The sequence below is a fragment of the Tursiops truncatus genome, chromosome 5, assembly GCF_011762595.2.
Source record: "Tursiops truncatus isolate mTurTru1 chromosome 5, mTurTru1.mat.Y, whole genome shotgun sequence".
In the NCBI taxonomy this organism is placed as follows: Eukaryota; Metazoa; Chordata; class Mammalia; order Artiodactyla; family Delphinidae; genus Tursiops; species Tursiops truncatus.
The window spans coordinates 122322900-122343997 of record NC_047038.1 but is presented as its reverse complement, the minus strand read 5'-3'; positions in this window follow the sequence as shown (position 1 = coordinate 122343997).

The window sequence follows — 21098 nt, the reverse complement described above, 5'->3', positions numbered from 1 at the left end:
GGTTCACAGCAGATCACAGGAAGTGGGATGATTTTGTCTACTTGGTTATGCAAAGGCATTTCTGATGATGTTTCTCGGAAACCTGCCTGTCGCATTCAGGAGTCAAACAGACACGCAAAATTAAAGCAGTGAGATTCTGTTTTTCATAAATTAAAAGACACTTTTACTGAAAGTTGGTTTTTGTACCATTTATGTCATATAAACCCTAATGCAGAACTTCCAACTTTAAATAAAGTCATGGCACACATAGTAAGAAGTAAGAGGCACAATAAGGTAAATGAACAATGCTACTTATGTCTAACAGTAACAAACTTGGATGCCAAACAGCACTGAGAATGTCTTTATATTGACATACCTGTAATTCAGGTTAAGAAGTTCTGTGTTAAAGGATCAAGACTTGAAAAGCTAAGGACTGATGAATTTGCCTGCTTTATACTTTAGTCAATCATTGAAAAATATTAATTGAGCACCCTCTGTGTATCCAACACTGTGACAGCTGCGGGATACATACAATGGAGATTAACATTATAGATGTAGTTCTTATCTGTCAGACACTTCATTCTTAATCTATGAAGGGTCTGACATATCCCATGTTTTTTTTTTTCATTTTATTTTGAGCCATAAAACAAGTGCCTATTGTTTTTATTTTTGGATGATAATACAACTGAAAATATGCAAACTAAGTTGTAAAGACACAATTCTATCCCTACTATTAGTTGATAATCTTGTTGTATTGCAATAAAAATCTTGGAATTATCAACCTTCAAAAAAAAAAACCTTTCTTAGAGGATAAAAGGATGTTCTGATCTATAGCCATTATAAATAATTAAAATAACAACTGCAGCTTATAAAAGCAACCAGGTATAGTGAAACATTCTCAACATTAATGTCTATAAGCATCACTTCAGGAGTTTGTGAAAAATACAAATACTCAGCCGTTATTCCAGAGATTCTGTTTCAGTAGGTCAGCTGTGAGACCCTCAAAACAATATTTTTAATAAGACTTCCAGGTACTAATTATAGAGGGGATCCTGGGACCCAAACTTGTAGACACTGATGTTATGGAAAAAGAATTGGTTTAAGTGTCAGGCAGACCTGGATTTGAATTTGGCCTCTGTCTCAAATACTATGTATTAGTTATATATTGCTGTGTAACAAATAACTATAACTTACCACCTTAAAAGAAATACACATTTATTACTTCACAGATTCTGTGGGTCAGGAGCTGGGAACTTCTAATCTGGGTCCTCTACTTATGGTTTCACAAGGCTAGAATCAAGGTGTTGACCAGAGCTGGGTTCTCATCTAGAAGCTCAAATGGGGAACGATCCACTTCCAAGCTCCCTCAGTTTGTTGACAGAAATCATTTCCTTGCGGTGGTAGGACTGAGAAGTTCAGTTTTCTGCTGACAGCCAAGAGATTAGTTTTAAAGGCCTCCTCCAGTTCCTAGAGGCCACCAAAATCTCCTTGACACCTGTGCTTCTCCAACATGGATGCTTACTTCAGCAAGGCAGCAAGGTGAGTCTCTAGCAGAAATCCACTAGCAAGATCCACATAATGCAACATTAGCACCAAAGTGACATCTCACCATGTCTGCCATATTCTATTAGATAAAATCACAGGCTCTGCTCACTGTTAAGGGGAAGAGATTATACAAGGGTGTGAACACCAAGAGGCACTGATCATGAAAAGCCACCTGAGAATCTGTCAGCCACAGTGTGACCTTAGGCAAATTGTTTAGCACTATGAATTCTTAACTTCCTTATCTAAAAATGTAGTTTTTAACACATGCCTTAAGAGATAACATGTGAAGGTTCTGGCATGTAGCTATTTTTATTAGTACCACTAACATAGAAGAACCCCAAAGAAAAAGAACCACTATAATGCTGTATCTATAAAGTCCCTTCCAATTCTGTGGTTTAATGTCCAAAAATTATATTCACTCTTATATTGAATATGACATATCTCCAGAGCCTAACATAGGGTCTGCCTCATGGTTGACACTAAGTAAGTGTTTTTCAATTAATAGTAATTTTAGTAAATTCATTTTTCTTTTATTTCTTTAAATATGACTTCATCTTAGGATTTCCTTTCCTGAGCGATGACCTCTCATAGCCATATTTTATTGAAGAATAATTTCAATCTGGGAGTGAAAACTATGAATGCATCCATATAAAAGCAAAATCTCCCGAAGGACCACAAAGGGAGTGTTCCTACATAAAGAGCACACAAAATAATCTGTGCACAAGAGCAGCAGCTGCTTTAGCTTGGGATTCATAACATGACTGTCTTGACAGCTTCCCACTGCAGAGTGCAAGCAATTAGCAGTGCTATGAGTATTTCCCTTTCTGTTCATATTTAAAGACTTAGCATTTTCCCCACTGGCTGTTTTCCTCAGCCCTTCATTCCACTTTTCTAACATATCGAAAAGAGCATGTGGAGATCCAAAGATAATTATTTGAATGCTGATCTCAAAAACATAAGCAAGTGGGGAAACTGAAGAAAAATTGCTACAAATAATCTCCTTACTTCTGTTGTACATGTATCCTGTTTCTTTAATTATTTTATCATTATTTTTTTTCTGTTAGAGTCTTTCTTAAATAAATTTGATAGGTAGAGACATGAGAATTAGAATGTTTAAATGTAGTAGTAAATACTACAGATGAAAAAATAAAATATTCTTCTATTCTTATCCTATCAATGTATAAAGGTCACAACACAGTAAGTCTTCAGAGAAACACAAGAGAAAGAATAATAAGAGATTTACTTTTCAAGCAGATAAACCCATAAACTCTAAAAATATATAATTTTTTCTTAATGTGCTATCATTTCTTAAATTAATCTCTTCAGTCTCTGACCCCTGTGTCTATACTGTGTAAATCCTTTCTCTTTACTCCATGATAAGCTCATTACATTTATAAACAGTTGTTCTACCCAGTAATCACCAACTTGTTTTTTTTAAATAACTCGCTGAATCTGGCACATTTTCTCATCATGCAGTGTATTACAATTTTGGAAACATTTTTGCCAACAGCCAAGAGTTCTTTTTTTTAACCACACATTTCCAAATTACCCAGCACTTCAATAGATTTTGGAAATTGGTACTGCTAAGTAAAAATAAAGTAAATTCTATTTAATAAGTTCTTCCTGAAAGTGGGATATAAGATAGGTAGGTAGGTGGATAGGTAGGCAGATGGTATGTTATGAAAAAACTGCAAAATGGAATAACAAAATCTTAAATCTGAACTGAATATGAAAGATCATTAGCTCAAACTCTAAGGTATTAAATGCCTGTGTAAGAGCATAAAGCTGGTTTTTGTAAAAGCTGGGAGTGGAATATCTAGCCCTGCTTCTTCTGGTCTAGTATTCTTTCTACAGAGCCATGCTGACTCCATATATGTTTGAAAAATGGAGCTCGGAGAAGTGGGTAATAAAAATTCATAACCTTTTCCCATATTATGCATACTCTCCTTTTTATGCTTAGCAATCAGGATTTTTCATGCTTTTCTAAATGCTCTTATAAAGTCCTCAGAATAATCCAGGCAGCTGCCAAAAGGGTGGATTGTATGACTACAAACATCTATGCATTCACGCCTCACAATCTGGGGAAAATAGCAAGGAAATAATTTAAAAGTAAATAGAAAGCTCTTGGGAATTAACTCAGATAATTTGTCTGAATTTATGAAAGAAGTAACACTATTACCGATGCGTAACTTCACATTTCTTTTGGTTACACGTATGAATGGCTTCAAAACAGTGCAGTTTTCTAAAGGTAAAAAATTAATGTAGCTTTTTGGAGTTTCTAATCTTTTGATTTATAGGAAAGGCTATTCATACTAAGTGTGTTCTCTCAATGTGTGCTCTAAATGTGTGTGCTGCATGCATTTTCTGCCGCATCTCAGTAGAACATTCTGCCTGAAGCTCAATGCTTTCACCTAATGAAAATGAACCACATTACATTCAGTGCAGAACATGAAAGAAGGATCTTTCAGGAATCAGGACAAATAATTATCAGTTTCACCTTCAAAGTAAACCATGAAGACCTGTGGGTAAGATTTGGGGCCAGTCATGTACGTCAGCACATTCAGTTTAAAAGACCTGGCTTCCAGGGATCATTAGGAGACCATTCAAGATTTTTGGTGTCTAAACACTTAAAATTTAATTACAGGCATGTATAAGGCAGTAACGGTTTCAAACTTCATAGTATTTGTTTAGCTAGCCAACCCTGTGGTAATGTATTTTAATTCATTCATTTTCAGGATGAGATGAGCATAGTTAGCTATACATCTGATATATGGCTTCAAATATAAAGCCGGTTTGTTTAGACTTTATTGGCTAGACACTCAGTTGAGACTGTCATATATTGAAATAGATACAGAGTGGGCTTGGCTTTAGGAAATTTCAAACTCCAGCTCTTTCGGGAAATGTTATCCATAAAAAGTCAATTGCACCAGGATTTTCTGAGTGGTGGTATCTGTTGGCAGAGACGAAGTGCTCTGCATCCCATTGTCTGCTGTTCTGCGATGCTGTGGGCTAGGATGTAATTGGTAGACTGCATCCGCTGGGGAGCCTTCAAAAGCTGGCTGTCCCTCTCCTGTTGTCCCTTCTATGGTTGTAAACGAAAAGATAATTTGCAAGGTGATGACTTTTTTTTTAAAGGTAAATGTACCGTAATGCAGCCCGCAGGGTTAGCATCAGTCAGACTAAGATATCATAGACAAGAGATTTAACATCTTTTAGTCTGATATTCTGTGCACTGTTTAGAATTATTTTCTGTACACAGAAAGCCTCCTATGCATTGTGTATTACATGGCAGGTGTTTAATGAGAAGTTAAAAATAATAAATGGGAAAAAATAATTCTAACTTTGAGTACTATAATTGTCCCAGATTCCTTTTACCAGAATAAAGTCAGTCAACTGTTTATAATCTTAAGTATTTCTAATAACATTTATATAATTTATGCAAAGTATACATTATAAACATTTAGAGAAGCATTTTTCTGCTCACTAGGAATTTGAAAGATATAAGTGAGATTGTAGATTACACATCCTTGGTGAATTTTTAAACACCTCAATTTACACAAGAAAGCACATATTTTAAGTAATAATAATTGCTTTTTATATTCTTTGCCAGTATTATGTTAGTTTGGCATTAAGGCAGTAATAAAAAGAATTTGATTTACCAATATTACACAAGTAGCTCCACAGAATTGCTAATCCTCTATAGGGTATGTAGTCTATATAATATAACATATGTGGCCTTGCAGTTAAATGTGATAAATTTGCAAGGGAGGCAACAGAATATAGCATTTAGTAAAAGTTTTGGATCAGACAGACCTGAATGTAAATCCTGGATCTGTGTGACCTTGGGCAAACCACTTAACTACCTTAAGCCTCTGTACCTTCAACAATAAAAGAGATAATAATTGTCCTTAAATTCAGGGGTGGTTGGGGGATTCAAAAGAAATATTATCTGCATTGGTTAACTCAGTAAATGGTAGCTAATCATTACATTATTTGTAATAGTCTGGATAATATTAACTGTAGTAGTAGCAGCAGTTGTAGTAGTATTAAGTAGTAATTAAGTTAAAAGTTAAGGAGACTATCTACTAACTTCTCCAAGAAGAGTTAAGGAAGGTTTCCCAGGAAAAATATGATTTAGATTGTTAAGGAGAAGGCGAAGTTTGCTAGTTTAAAGCATACTGTAAGAACATTACAGGTGGAGAAAAAGTTGATCAAATATGTATAATATATTATAATATGTATAATAATGTAGAGTATATTTAGATATACTGTTGCATATTTAGATAAAAACAAGAAGTGCAATATAGGTAGAGTATAAGATGAAGATGCAAAATGGTAAGTTATTTGGATGATTTGGAACATTTTTCCTTGCTAAAGTAAGAAGCTAGAAGTTACTTTGTAGGTAACTGGGAACCAATAAATATTTTTAAGCAGCAGTATGACACAATCAAATCTATATTCCTTCCATCATTTTCTAAGGAGAATGGAGATTGATCAGACACCTTTCTAGGATTCTGTGGGTGGGAGAGCAAGATACTGAGATATTTTGTGCTGATGGGCTCAATTATTTTATGGAAATAGGAAGTTAGATCATCTACTGAGAAATGGTGAGGATTAGGAATGCTTAAAGTGAAGGGTAAAAGTTTTCTTCTTGTTTTTATTTTGTTTTCTTTTAATAGACATTAAAACTGGAAAGGGATAAGTAAAATTAACACTGCAGACTGACTTAGATTGGAGACCCTTGTTGTGTGGTCAGTCCTCCACTCTGCAGGAGTACCAGTGTATGGGAGAAGACAGCATGGGTGACTGATCAGCCTGGGGGTGTGTCTGGGCCTGGGCAATAGTGTGACAGTAAAGTAAGGGAATTGAAGGATCTGAGGAGAGAGTAATAAGGATGATCAAATTACAGTAAACATAGAATAAAGGAAAAGCGACACCAACGAAGAAAGTGAAAGATTCAATATTGGATGTTGCTTAGAGTTCAATGAGCAGGTTTAATAGAAATGAGAAAATGGAGGATAAAAGGCCGAGTTTAAAAAGCAGGGTACTGAAATATGAGAGATCTGTTTTGTAGGATATGTTAGGCAGAATAGTGGCCCCCCAAAATGTCCACATCATGACACCCAGAACCTGTGGCTATGTAACAAGGCAAAAGGGACTTTCCTAATATGATCAGTTAAGAATCTTGAGATGGGAAGATTATCTTATATTATCCAAGTGAATGAATGTAACCACAAGGGTTCTTATAAGAGGAAGATAAAGGTCCAAGTTAGCAGTAGGAGATGTGCCAAAGGAAGCAATTGGTTAGAGTGACATGAGGGAGAGGCCATGAGCCAAGCAATGGAGGCAGCCTCTAGAAACTGGGAAAGAGAAGGAATAAATTCTCAGGAGGCTTCAGAAGGAACAAGCTCAGCCAACACCTCAATTTTAGTCCTCTGACACTTAAAACTATAAAAAAATAATGTTGCTTTAAGCCACTAAGTTTGTGGTAGTTTATTATGGCAGCCATAGGAAACTAATACAGAGTACTCTAGGTGTCAAGGTTTAAGGTATGGGTGACCAGAACTGGAATTGTATTACAAGACTTGAAGTTGAGAAGTTTACTGAGTGATTTGTAGAAACAGAGAAGAATGTGATCTTGCTTTTGAAAGTTTTATACAAACTTCAATAAATAAGCAGAGATACTATTTTCACTATAGGTTTATAAACCTCCAGAAAAACTGTTTTCTTCTTCTCTGTGTTCCTAAAACATTTTGATTATAACTGTATGTTTTAGTTAAGTAGAGATACCATTAAAAAATACCACAGACTAGGTGGCTTAAACAACAGAAATTTATTTCTTCACAGTTCTAGAAGCTAGAAGTCCAAAATCATGGTATTGGCAGATTGCTTTTCTTCTGAGGATTTCCTTCCTGGCTTTGTGGATGGTTATTTTCTTCCTGTGTTTTTACATGCTCTTCATTTTGTGTGTATCTGTGTCTAAAATTCCTCTTCTTACAAAGACACCTGTCATACTGGATACTAATCCAGTACTAAACCCTGTCATATTGGGTACTAACCCATCCATATGACCTCTTCTTACCTTATTTACCTGTTTAAAGGCTCTATCTCCCAAAACAGTCACATTCTGAGGTATCAAGGGTTAGGACCTCAACATATGAATTGGGGATGGAGGGTGGGGAGGTACACAATTCAGCCCGTAACACTGACACTGTACTATAGCGTTTATTACAGCAGTCTGGCTCTATTTTACGTTTTTTGTTTGTTTCTTTCTTTCTTTCTCTAATGGGAGCCTAACCTCCTTGAGGATAGAGATACCCTCTAATTTAAATTGATTATCTTCACAATGCCTATCACTGTTTCTTGCCTATGATAGATGCTTAATACATAAGTAATTAAATCATCACTTTGGCAATCCAGCTTTCAAATGTCTATATCTAATTTCTAACAAAGGTAATTACCCACCTACTATTATTAATCATTTTCTACATTAAATGCTAATCATTTTCACTCATCATTAATACATTCTATCTGGGATCATACTTCCTTTCTCCATGATAGTTTATAGAGATTAGATCATAATGTAATATGGTCTTTCTTAGTAGAATACATATAGTTCTATCTCAATCAGAGAAAATCAATAAACAAATTAAAATCAAATATATAGCTGATCTTCATTTCCCTATAAATTGCATCATTCAATCCACTTTAATAAAAATTCACTTTAATTCTACTGTATATCCAACACTATGTCAGTAATAAAATTTTATATAAATGAGACATGCAGTAAGGTAATATTACTGTCTTAGAAGAATTTTATAACTCTACTTTGCAGGTATTTATAAAATATTCAGGAAAATGACAACGATGAAAATTGTTATGTAAAGTATAGTTTTATCCACTCATTAATTCATTCATCAAATATATATGGAGGATTTATTATGTGCTACTATGAAACAAAGTAGACTAATGGAGTTTAAACAGAGAAGTAATAAAGAGTAACTTTAATAAAATACTTGCACAAATAATGTTTGGTTGCAACTGTAGTAAGTGCCACAAAGGAGACACATAAGGTGCTACAGAGCCTTATAATGGGAGTTTACCTAACTGTAGTGGACAGGGAAAGCTTCTTATAGGAAGTTTGCTTTTTCATGAAAGATCTCAAGCAAGAGGAGGAGTCATAGATGAAGAGAGGAAGAAAGACCATAACAGCAAGAGAACAGTATATGCAAAGTCCCTGTGGCAAGACAGAGCTTGAACAATTCTAGTGGTTGAAAAATGAGAACAGTAGGAACAGTGTGAGCTAGGAAGAGTGCTGGGGAATCAGCCGTGGAAGGCTCAAGAAGACATGTTGAAAACTTTTGTATTTTTCCCAAGAAAAATGGAAAGTCATGGCTGGGTTTTAAGGAAGAAGGTGCCATGATTGGATTAGAGTTTCAGAAACACTACTTTACTTCAGTGTTGGAGGTTAACTTGGGAGAAACCAGACTGGATACAGTAGATCAGCTTCAAGGTAGTTGCAGTGATCCACAGAGTGAAGATGGCAACTTGAATTAAGTTGTAAACAGCAGAAATGCGGAAAGGTTTTCAAGATATTGCACACAATTTCAGAAAGACCAAAGGTGATAGTAATATGTCATATTTGAATGCCATTTTATGCATTTAAGCACATTTATATGCTCTCTCAAGTCCCCTTAAGGCAGAGAAAAGTGAACATGCAAGCTTGATAGGAGGATAGGTTGAGACAAACAGAATGACAAAATGGAATTTTAGTGCCACGAGAGACAATTTCTCACTATTAGTTTTGAATTTTTTATCTTAAACATTCATGTAAGTTTTGAATTCCATACCATAATACTGGTATTGGTTTTATTTATAAAATTATTTCATTTTTCTCCCTCCAAATTTTCAGTGAAATCCTTTTTTGTTGGATGATGTACCATCTTTATTCTAAGAATTCTGCACCTCCTGATTACCACTTTTCCTCCTTGGAATCCTTGTTCTCCATGTTGAGACGCCAAGTCGTATCTTATGTCATTTGATCCTCACAGCCATTCAGAGAAAGAGTCATGCCAGGGAGAGCCATTACCATTTTAGAGATGAGAAAGTTGAGACTTAGAGTGACCATGAGACCCCCAAGGTTGAGACCCCCAAGCCAGAAATGAACAGAGCTAGAATTGTTTAACCATCATAAACACAGTAAAATTTTTGTTTGTCAGATCTTAACCACAAGGCTCTAACAGGCCAGAGGTTAGCTAATTTATGCCATCAAAGTGTTGGGGAAATTAAAATGTAATAAAACTCAGCTGGCTTTAAGTGCTAAGTCCATATAGACACAAATAGAAATAGGCATTGCCAAGAGAAAACTGAAAAGGTCTATTTCAAAATGTAGTTATTATACAGAATCAATCGCAATTTTAATAGAAATCATACTTTATCATAGGCAGCATAAGAATTCCATGCTGCTGCATCAAGGTAACATGGAAATAGTAGCATCACAACAAAACAAGAGAGCACATCCTTGGAAATTATCAAGGACCTTGATAATTCTTGACACAATTTTTTAAAATGTATTCATTCCATAAAACTCAAAAAAGCATAAAAGGTGAGTGAGACATGAAAGCTTTCCTGTATCGACTGGAAATAAAAAATAAATATGGTTTTAGAAAATACAGACAAGAGATCACCGTGGAAAAATGAGTAGCAAGCGGCAGCAAACTCTAAAACCTATAGTTAAAAACTTGCTAACACTGGCTTTGTCTACAAAAAAAGTCCAGGTTCCTGAGTTACAATTGTTTATACACAATACATATTTGCATAAAAATAACCAGCATTTTCAGGATTGTGGATCTGCTGACTTCTCAAAGCATAGGACTTGATTATGAAAAATTGCCAGTAGTACATAGACATTTAGTAGTTGATGCTTGAAATGAAAAGTGAGGACCAATTCTCTTTTATTTTTTTTTCCAATGTACTCTTCAAATCCCATTGTTCAGTTGACACCTTGGCAGGCTCTTTTCCCAGCCAGAAGAAAGTAAAGCAAAACTGAGGCTTTACTAACTTCAAAATGTGTGTCATTGAAAAATTAAAATAAAAGCTATATTATAGTTAGTGAATATATTTCCTTTAATTATATCCTGAAACAAACAACTGAATAGAAACTATGTTAAACTTGGATAGCAATGAAACAAAATATGAACATAAAACGCTAAAAATATTAACAAAAAGACAAAACAAAGGAAGAGATGGTTGCTGCATAAAAACAAAACTTCTATTTTTCATTGCCTGGAAAGAGCCAAAAACAATTTCTAAAATCATCCAATTTGTCTGAATGCCAAATTAACAATATTTGGTTTATAGCATATCTCACAGGAGGAAAAAACATGAGTGGAGAAAATGACTAGCCTTAGGTAAACTAAGACATTTTATGTACTGATGGAATTTAAAGCTTCCCCTATTTTTGCCATTTGAGTAGAAAATGATTACTCCATGATCTTACCTGGAAATATATATATTTTTTTAAAAAATGTAGTGCAGTAGCAGGTAGATAGAAACCACCTATCCTACCAGGTAGATATATTACCAGAGATAGAAACTCAGACATCAGGGTGAATTATAGTTTTAAAATGAGTACATTCTTAATGCCACTTGAAATAAGTATCAGAGGCAGAGTATAATGAGGAGAGCTTTGATGACAGGGTAGGTAAGAGAGTGCTCTTTGGAGCTGGACTGGCTAGACTCAAATCCCAGCCTTGGCTTTTAGTAGTTACATGGCTTTACACAAATTACTTAATTTTTTAATGTCTCAATTTCTTCATCTATAGAATGAGGTCAGTAATAATTACTACCTCCTTTAATTATTGTGAGGAATAACTGAGTAAAACGGAACCCTTCAAGTAGAGTCTAATGTATTTTAAGAAGTACAAAAGTGTTTGCTATTGTGATATAGTAAACAAATAAATCCCCCCCCCCAGAAAAAACAAAGAAAAAAACCCCACAATTATCAATAAATGCACACAGACGTTGTAATTATTTTGTGCCAAGCCCTGTGCTTGTTATTTCTGGCACATTCATTTACTTACTGCTTAAAATATCTCTACCAATATCTCTACTTGCATGTTAATGATGAGAAAAGCATAGATACCACATTTTTTGTGGAGCCTTTTGTGATCTGTGACCAGGTTTGTTGCCTTTCCTATGAGTTTCTGTAGTACGCTGTGCTGCTCCATCGTTTCAATTGCCATGCAGCACTGTAATTGCCTATATTAATCTTCTGTCTTCCACACCATACTATGAATTCTGTGTTTATGGTATGTGTTTTGTCCACTCATATATCTTGAGTGTTTGGCATAGCGTCTGTCATTAGTAGTAGGTCATTAAATATACATTTGTTAAACATTCTATGAAATTCTCTGAAACAGATTCTGTGGATTGAGGGGTCCCAAATCCATTGTTAATCATCCTTTTCCTTGTCTCCTTTACTGTAGATACTGTAGACCTATAGTTATATTTCATGTAACTATTTAAAAGCCCTCCCACTTTTCCAGCCATTCTTGCAGCTAGGAGTGACCATGTAGCACAGTTCTGGCTATTGAGCTGTACATGAATCAACTACATGAGGAAAGGATGGTGGTATGGGAAGCTTTTGTTTTTCTTCTAAAAAGGGGATAAAGGTAACAGGTCCCATTACTTTCTCTCTCTCTCTCTCTATTTTTTTTTTCTGTTTTTATAGTAACTATGAGATGCATGGCATTCATCTTAAGACCACAAAGTGATAACCACAGTGGTGTGAGCTGAAATAGTGCCCCTCACCAAAATTCATATGTTGCCCCTAACCTCCAGTACATAAGAATGACTATATCTGGAGACAGAATTTTTTTTTTAACCAGGTATTCATTTTTAATTATTATTTATTTATTTATTTTTGCTGTGTTGGGTCTTCATTTCTGTGCGAGGGCTTTCTCCAGTTGCGGCTAACGGGGGCCACTCTTCATCGCAGTGCGCGGGCCTCTCACTATCGCGGCCTCCCATTGCGGAGCACAGTCTCCGGATGCGCAGGCTCAGTAATTGTGGCTCATGGGCCCAGTTGCTCCGCAGCATGTGGGATCTTCCCAGACCAGGGCTCGAACCCGTGTCCCCTGCATCGGCAGTCGGACTCTCAACCACTGCGCCACCAGTGAAGCCCTGGAGACAGAATTTTTACAGAGGTAGTTAAAGTCATTGGGATGGGCCCCAATCCACTATGACTGGAGTCTTTATAAGAAAAGGAGCTTGGAACACACACACATGCACAGAGGGAAGACCACACAGACACACGGAAAAGAGGACCATCTATAAGCCAAGGAGAGAGGCCTCAGAATGAAACTATCTCTGCCGCCAACTTGACCTCAGATTTCTAACATCCAGAACTATGAGAAAATAAATTTCTGTTTTAAACCACCCAGTCTGTGGTCCTTTGTTATGGCAGCCCTAGAAAACTAATAAATGTGTGGACCCAAGCCAACATATAAGAATGACACGACAGGGAGACGTAAACGGCTTGGGTAGGTAAATCAGCACCAGCAATTGCCTAGCTTCAGATTTATGTGATACAAATAACACCTACATATTTGAGCCATTTTAAGTCAGAGTTTATGCTAATTTCAGTTGCTACCTAGAACATTCTTCCTTTTTTCTTTGATACCTAAGTGAGTTTGACCTGATTCAGAGTTGGGCATGAGAAGTATTCTATTACCAAAACCTAGATCAATATGCTTACCTGTCTGTCCAGATGAAGTAAAACAGCCAGATTTGGTCAGAAAATTCAAGTGGCAACTGCAAAACCAGCATAAGGACAGTGACTAATTTAAAATAAACTTTGGTAAATTTTCTTTGGAATGAGTCTGTTAACAATTGACATTCTCTCTGGGAATGTGATTAAATGGAGTTTCTATAAATATCCCAATATTTCAATTTTCTTAGTATATATCTTATTTAAAAACAACAATAATCTGAGCAGGGATTTCATAGATGTACATGAAAATATAAGTGGCAGAGGAAAAAAAAAACTCTTACGGGGTAAAGTGTGATAAATGTCAAGGAAAAACTGAAATTAAAATGATGAGCAAAAAAAACCAAACAAACCCAAATATACCTAAATTCTGTTATTACTGCTAAAATGTTTAATACTGGTACTATTATTTCATTCCAGGGGTTTTTATCACCTTATTTATCACCCCCAATGATTGAGTCTTTATTGCTTTCAGACAGTTGGGAAATTCAACACCAAATTTCCTCCTGAAGTTCTTTTTATGACCATCCTTGGTACTAGTTTTCTAAGCTGAGATTCTTTAGCAAATATTTCCTAAGGCAAACCTTACGTGTAAACACTGTATCGAGAGAGGCAGTACAATCACAGGGAAACAAGAGTGAGTGTAAAGGGAAGTGAGGCGGTGAAGAAGGGCAAGCAAGTTTTAAGTTGCCTATTACTTAAACTGTCCCAGCTTCCCAGGAAATGCAATCAGCTGCTTAGTTTTGTGGAATATCTGCAGAGAGACTATATGATACCACCATCTCAAAACTGTTAGGAGAGGAAGGGAAAGCAATCTTTCAATGCACTTTTCCCACTGTTCGTCTTTCTTTGGTCAAAGATCATTTCATATGATGTTTACTCTCCCACTCTTCTGCATTTTACTAATTGGCCCCTTTGAGTAGCCGCTGGGGAACCTGGCCCTTCCAAAAGTCCATTTGTGTCACACTGAAGAGCCAAAGCAGCTTCATCTCATACCATGAGGGTACAATAGAATTCTTGCTGAAGCTCCACTCTCACTCTTGGGATGGTAGGATAATTTAAAATGCGGAAGATGAGGCAAAGACAGTGGTGAATAGATCTTGGCTTTGAGCCCATGGGAAGAGTGAAAGCCATCGCTGGGGCAACTCTGTGTGGGAAGCAGGGAAAACAACCAACTCCCAGGCCCAGGGTAGGAGTGGAGCTGAGAGATCTGGAAGGCTCATAAACTGGCCTGAATACTATTCAATTTTCAGTTATTTACTTGTCTGTGATCTTACACTTTCCTTTTTGGCTTAATTGTGCAGCATCATTACAATAACATTTATTTGCTTGAGGACAAACAGATAGTCCTCATAGTCTGTATGGGCACTGTCGCCATTCTTGCTATGTACGTGTATGAAGTTAAAATGAGTTTTAATGTTTGCTTTAATTTCATCATAACTTTGTGCTTCAAAACCCACTTTTGAACCATTTGTAAAGTACACATTAAATTCTTCCAGATTTCCCCTGTTTGGTTGCATGTTAGGGTGGTAAATTTTAAACCTCTGAGGTTAGAAATGTAAGCAAAAGTGGCAGGTGTCACAACCAGGCAGATGTAGAAGGGCCCCTACAGGAGTAACGTATACTCTTTCTATGGCTCCGCTGGTTACAGAAGCATAAGCCAAGCTGAAGCTTATAATGCTGAGTAACTAGAGTGAACAGAGCTCCCTGCTTGCACATGTGGAATAGGTAGCCTAGGTAAGAAATGAACTTTTATTATGTCAAGCTGGAAACAGTCAGGACTATTGTACTACCGAAACATAACCTAATCAATCAGAGTCCTAAAAGGAAGCCCCTTCAAACTAGGTGATGGAGGAGATTTAAACGAAGGGAGTATTTACTGTGTTGTCATCATCGGAGGGTAGGTAAACTAACCAGGACTGGTGTAGTATCCTAGGCCTTATGACATTGGATAGATGTTATAACCACTAGACCTGAAAGAGCAAGAAAAAGGAGAGTTAATTACTAGAAGATGGATAGTATAGTTGTGTGGAAAAGGCCTAACAATAACTGTAGCCTTCATTAGAAGAATTCGGCCAACCTGTAGTGACCTGAAAGGGAAGAATCCAGGAGAGTAAGCAACCTACTCTCCTTCTACCGTCCAATCTCCTACCATTGATTTCTGTTGCTGAACACTCTTGGAAGCTGGAAGACAAAAGAATCCACTGATACAGATAATAACGTCAAGCTGCACCCCCTGCCCACACCCCCACTCCCCCCTCCCACCGGCTCTGCTCTCCCTCCCGACGCAAGGCACAAAGTAGTGAAGTGTAGACTATAGATCTAGAGGAGCAAATGAAAATATCCTGTCCTAATATATACAAAAATTGGTACTGGATGCTTCTGTGACAACAGAGCTAAAACATGTGGGATTAATATAAGGGCTAGGTAACAAGTAGGGAGATAACTGATACAGGAACCTGAAAGGATGGTCCATGTTATGTAGGGTCGAAGCTCTTGGTAACATTTCCACCTCTGCTTGGAAGGCAGTTTATACACCACATGAATTTTTAGTACTAGAAGTGGTCTAATAGTGGAAAATAGAATAGTAATGGTTTGAAGTTGTTGTTATTGACTGTATTTGGCAAGGTATCAGAGGAAAAAGTTGAGTTCAAGAAAACAGATTTAAAAGACATAGAGATAGTCCACAAATTCAGGGACTTGTTGGTTTAGAAGCAGAACTGCTTTCAACTCCAAAGTATAAAAAAATAAAATGGAGAAATGCTGTGCATTAAAAAGGCCAATTAAAATTCAGACTCTTGGCAAGCATCATATCAAAGACGTGGCCATTAAACTCATTATTAAAACCTCTGAATGGTTTATGGCAACACATAGGAAAAGCAATCCTTTCAATTAGTCAAAATCTCTCCAGGAAAATGATTGTTTAGATTTCCTCCCAAAAGCTGATAGGATCATGGTACCTGCAATTAGGTCGAGAGAGATTCATGGGGGTTTAGTCAATAATATGTGAGCAAATGCGACACATCCATTCTGGGCAGACCTTTTAGAGACAGTGCATGGACTGGCAGGTTCTTTTGCCTCTGCCATGCTAATCTAAGAAACAGGTGTCAGGATGAAACCTGAAGGCCTTTGGTCCTGGTGACTATGGTGAGAAGAGTACCCTGCCGGTCTTTTAGATATGAAGCAACAGTAAGAGCAACATTTGGTTCTATTAAGTCTATTAAGAGCTTTGTGGTTATTTATTATCATCTAACGTATGTTGAATACTACAATCAGCTTTTAGAATTGAAGATATGCAATATAGTAGTAACTATGAAAATGCAAATTGAACAAGTAAAACCATACAGGCAAATACTATACAAACAGGAAAATCATGAATAACTGCAGCCTAGATGAAATAACTGGTACAACCTTTAGCTTCATTTATACCCTTTCAGAGCATAATGGTTAGTTAGAAAAAAAAAAAAAGAGAGAGAGAGAGAATTGCTTTAAAGATCATGAAGACTTACATTTCAATTTTGTAAAATATATATGAATAAACTTTTTTCAATGAAAATTACTAATCAGCTAATGCAATTTTAAATATTTTCAGACACTGTTTTTATCTGTTCAGAAAATAATGAAGACCCAAGAATAGAGAACAAGGGTTTATGAGGGTGATATGGATGTTCTGATTGGTCTGATCTCGGAGAGGCAGCAGTGAGTGGTGGCATGAAGTGAGATCTTAATTCCCTGCTCAGGAATCAAACCTGGGTAGCCTAGATGAAAACCAGGACTCCTAGCCACCACACCTCCTGGCTCTTGCCCCCAGTGAAAAATGCATTTCTCACGGAGGCAAAAGTGTAAAAACAGGTACAAAGTTTATTATTAGAGACATAGCACAACACCAAGTGGGAGAGCACACAGCGAAACAGTTTGTTTAGTTAAGACAGAAGTAAGTCAGAGATGCACACACAGCACAACAACAAGTGCGAGAGACATAGCACAGCACCAAGTGGGAGAGCACACAGAGAAACAGTTTGTTTAGTTAAGACAGAAGCAAGGCGGAGATGCACACCTGGAGAGAAAGGGTGTGGGCATCCTCCCTAATGAGGAAGAGTGCAATAAAGAGGTGGTTAAGTGATTTCTGTAGGGCAGTTCCTCCAGGTCTGTGTTTACCTCTGGCCAATTACCTGGTTTCTTTCTCCACATCTACCCTGCCCTAGGACCCCCACAACGTGCGTGCCCAACATTTTTCCAAGATGGATTTCAGCCCAGAGGCCTATGGGATGGCCTTAGCATCACATATTATGGAGTGGTGCCCCCTCTTTTTTGACCCCCAAGGAGCCTTTCTGCACGTGTGCCATGTTTCCCTTGCCCCAAGGATGGGAAGTGTATGACCCCTTGATCTTTTAACAGGGTTGAGCCCGTCTGTCCCTGCCATAAAAGTGTCCAGTATCTGGTCATCTACCCTATTTCTGTTATTGTTTCTTACCCTGATGCTCAGATCTCGAAATACAGACAGAAGTCCGGTCATAAATATGTAGTCCGGAGCCCATTTGTCTCTTGCCTCAGGAAATGTAAACAGGGGGCTGGTAATGAATGTCCAGCCTGGAGCCCATCTTCTTCTCACCCCAGGAGGTGTGAACAGGAGGCCAGTTGTAAATGCCTAGCCTGGAGCCCATCTATCTCCTGCCTCAGGTCTACATGTAACCTCTGGAATTTCAGGGAGAACTTCTGTCCTATACTACAAAATATATTTGGCTTTGTTCGTGGTTCCTGGCATAGAGTTCCTAAAACCCTTGGAATTTCCTGAGTGATGGGTGTCTTTTGTTATTCATAAGGAGCCGCTTTGTATCCTGCCTGACTATTTAGTTGACTCATAGTAAGCCTCTAGATAGCTTCAGGATGAGATCTGGAACCAACCACATGATTAGAGGGTAGAACTTTCAGCCTGATCCCTCAGCCTTCTGGGAATGGGGCTGGAGATTGAGCTCAGTCATCAGGGGTCTATGATCTAATCAATCATGCTTATGTAATGGAACCTTGATTAAAAATTCTGAATGACAGGGTTTTGAGGGTCTTCTGGGCTGGTGGACACATTGAGGTTCTGAGAAAGTGATGCTCCTAGAGAGGGCATGCGAGCTCCGTGTCATCCCACCCTACACCCTCACCCCTGCGTACTTTGTCCTATTCATCTTTTCTGTTTGGCTGTTCCTGCGTTGTATGCTTTATAATGAAACTATAATCATAAGCATAATGCTTCCCTGAGTTCTGTGGGTTGTTCTAGTGAATTATCAAACCTGAGGGGGAGGTTGAGGGAAGACCCAAATTTGTAACCAACCAGGCAGATGTATGGATTACCCAAAGACCCCATTTATTTTGGTTCCCCCAATCTGATTGGGGCAGTCTTGTAGAGCTGAGTTCTTAACCTATGGGATCTGGGCAAACTCAGGGTAGTTAGTGTCAGAACTGAATTGAATTGAATTGTTGAACAACCATTGGGTGTTGGAAAACTGCTGGAAGAAGACTTAGCTCTAGACTCAGAAAATGGCAAGCAAAGTTTAGTCTCCATGTTCCCTGAAACTAAAGTATACAAGTCAGTACCTGGGGTAGGATCTCCAAATGTGGACAGAGCAGCTTGAGGAAATATACCATATGTCTGGTGGAAAAATCATATTCTGATTGGAATATAGAAAAGCATCCTTCTTCAGAGGTTGGGAAGTCTGTATGAAGCAGATCAAATTTCCACACGTGGATAAAGCTGAAAAAGAATTATCAGAAGTATCAACGAGGGAGTTTGCTTCTTTTACTTTTAATAATTTTGTCTAATACTTAAATTTGCTTGAATCCTTTTGTCCCTATAGATGTTCCATTACCTTTGACCAGTTTTTGTTTTGTGGCTCTTCCTTTTATAATAGAGTCAACTCTTTCTATGATTATTTAACCCTTGGTTTCTTTATAGGTATATTTCAGGGTACCGGTTTTGCCCTCCTCCATAGCTTGCTCTCAGATCCTACCTTTTTCAGTTGGAGATCTGTTTGTTCCTGTATTCACACCCTTCAGTCTTACAATCCAGCGATGCCCAGAATTTCCTCAGGCCAGTCAGTTGGGAAATAATCAGCACATGCTCCAAAGAACAATAGTCTCAGAATGATGGAAGCTCAGGAAAGCTTCAGGCACTTAGAGATAACCAAAAATTCAGTATGTTAAACAGAGCACAACACTAAGAAATCCCATATAGACTGTTGATTAGGAAACAAAATATCTGTCTATAGTCAACAAACTTCCACTTTCAACTCCCTAGGAACTGGGGGTTATAGAAAACAAGGTAGAGCCCTACAGAAGAATCGAGGGATAGAATGAGCTAAGAGAGAATACATTTAAATCCTAAATGAGAATGTGGGTATTAATTAGGACATCACTCCGTACCACTGGGAAGAATTCATAAGCCTCATCAAGCGCTCTTTCTGACCTGCAGCTACCAGGTAACTCCTTTGGCTGCCGAATTCCATAAAGAAAAAAAAGATGCATCCATTTTCATTTCAAAGTTATAAAAAAATCCCATTAAAACTGTCTAAAGGAAAAAGGGTAATTTATTGTCTTACACAACTAAAAAGTTCAGGAAAAGATCTGGTGAATTGTAGCTTGATACGAAGGGTTAATGGGTGTTTAGACCAGATCTGTTGTCATTCGTTGACTCTCCTTTCCCCTATTTTGGCTTAATCACAAACTCCTCTTAGTTAGCCAAATGGCTACCACAACTGCTATGGCTTTTTCTTCCAGGGTTAAGTCCAGCGTAAAAGAGTAGAGTCTTCTAATTCCAAAGTCTGACTAACATCTCAACATCTCTGTAGGTTACATCACTTCTCTGAACTGATGTGTCTCCAAGGGAAAAGTGATATGTTTAGAGATTCTGGGACATCTGATAGAAAAAAGATTAGACCTACTGGGCTCATTTTATTACCATCACAATATCCTCCTATATTCCACAATATCCTATATTCTTGAGCATTACTAGGAAGGGCAAAAGAGACAAGACAGTAATGAAAACAATGTTCCTTCCAGCACTGAATGGGATATATTGTACAGTTCATTAACATTCTACAAAGACGTATGAAGGTAAAAAGAATTTTAGTCTACCCAAGGAGGGCTGAACTGTAGACCAATATTTGTGGATAATAAGGTTGAAAGGATAAATATCAGAACTTGGAAACTCAACTGCCCTCTTTAGGCCCAAAATAGCTAAAACAGTTCAGGATGCAGTCTTGCCTAGATTAATGCTGGAGAGCTCAATACCTGGGCCAGGTGCATCAAATCTATAAAGCTGTGCACAATATGATTGTTAAGGAATAGTGCAGAGCAGATATTGCTGAACAAACTTCTCATCTTCACTCTTAATCTCCCTGAGTTTACACAGCTTGGGCCGGTATCTTCCTGGCTTTATTGTTACAGAGCTAAAATAAACTTCAGTTACCCAGATGTCTCTGTGAGTCAAGTTAACACGTTCTTGAACTAGTTTTAGAGTCCATCCTTCCCTCTACATCTGACAGAGACGTAACTAGAAAGATCGGACCCATTCAGAGATGATGTTGGGGAAAGGAGAAATAACTAATATCTATTAAGTCCTTACCATGTACAAGGCTTTCATTTTTATTATCTATTTTACATAAATTATCTCTTATAATTCTTCCAACAGATTAAAAAATATTAAATCTTTTGTTTTCTTAAGTGAGGACAACTAAGGCTCAGAGAACTCAAGTAATTTGCCTAAAATTACACAGCACATAGTAATGTTTCAGCTTAATCTCAGGGCATTCAGTCT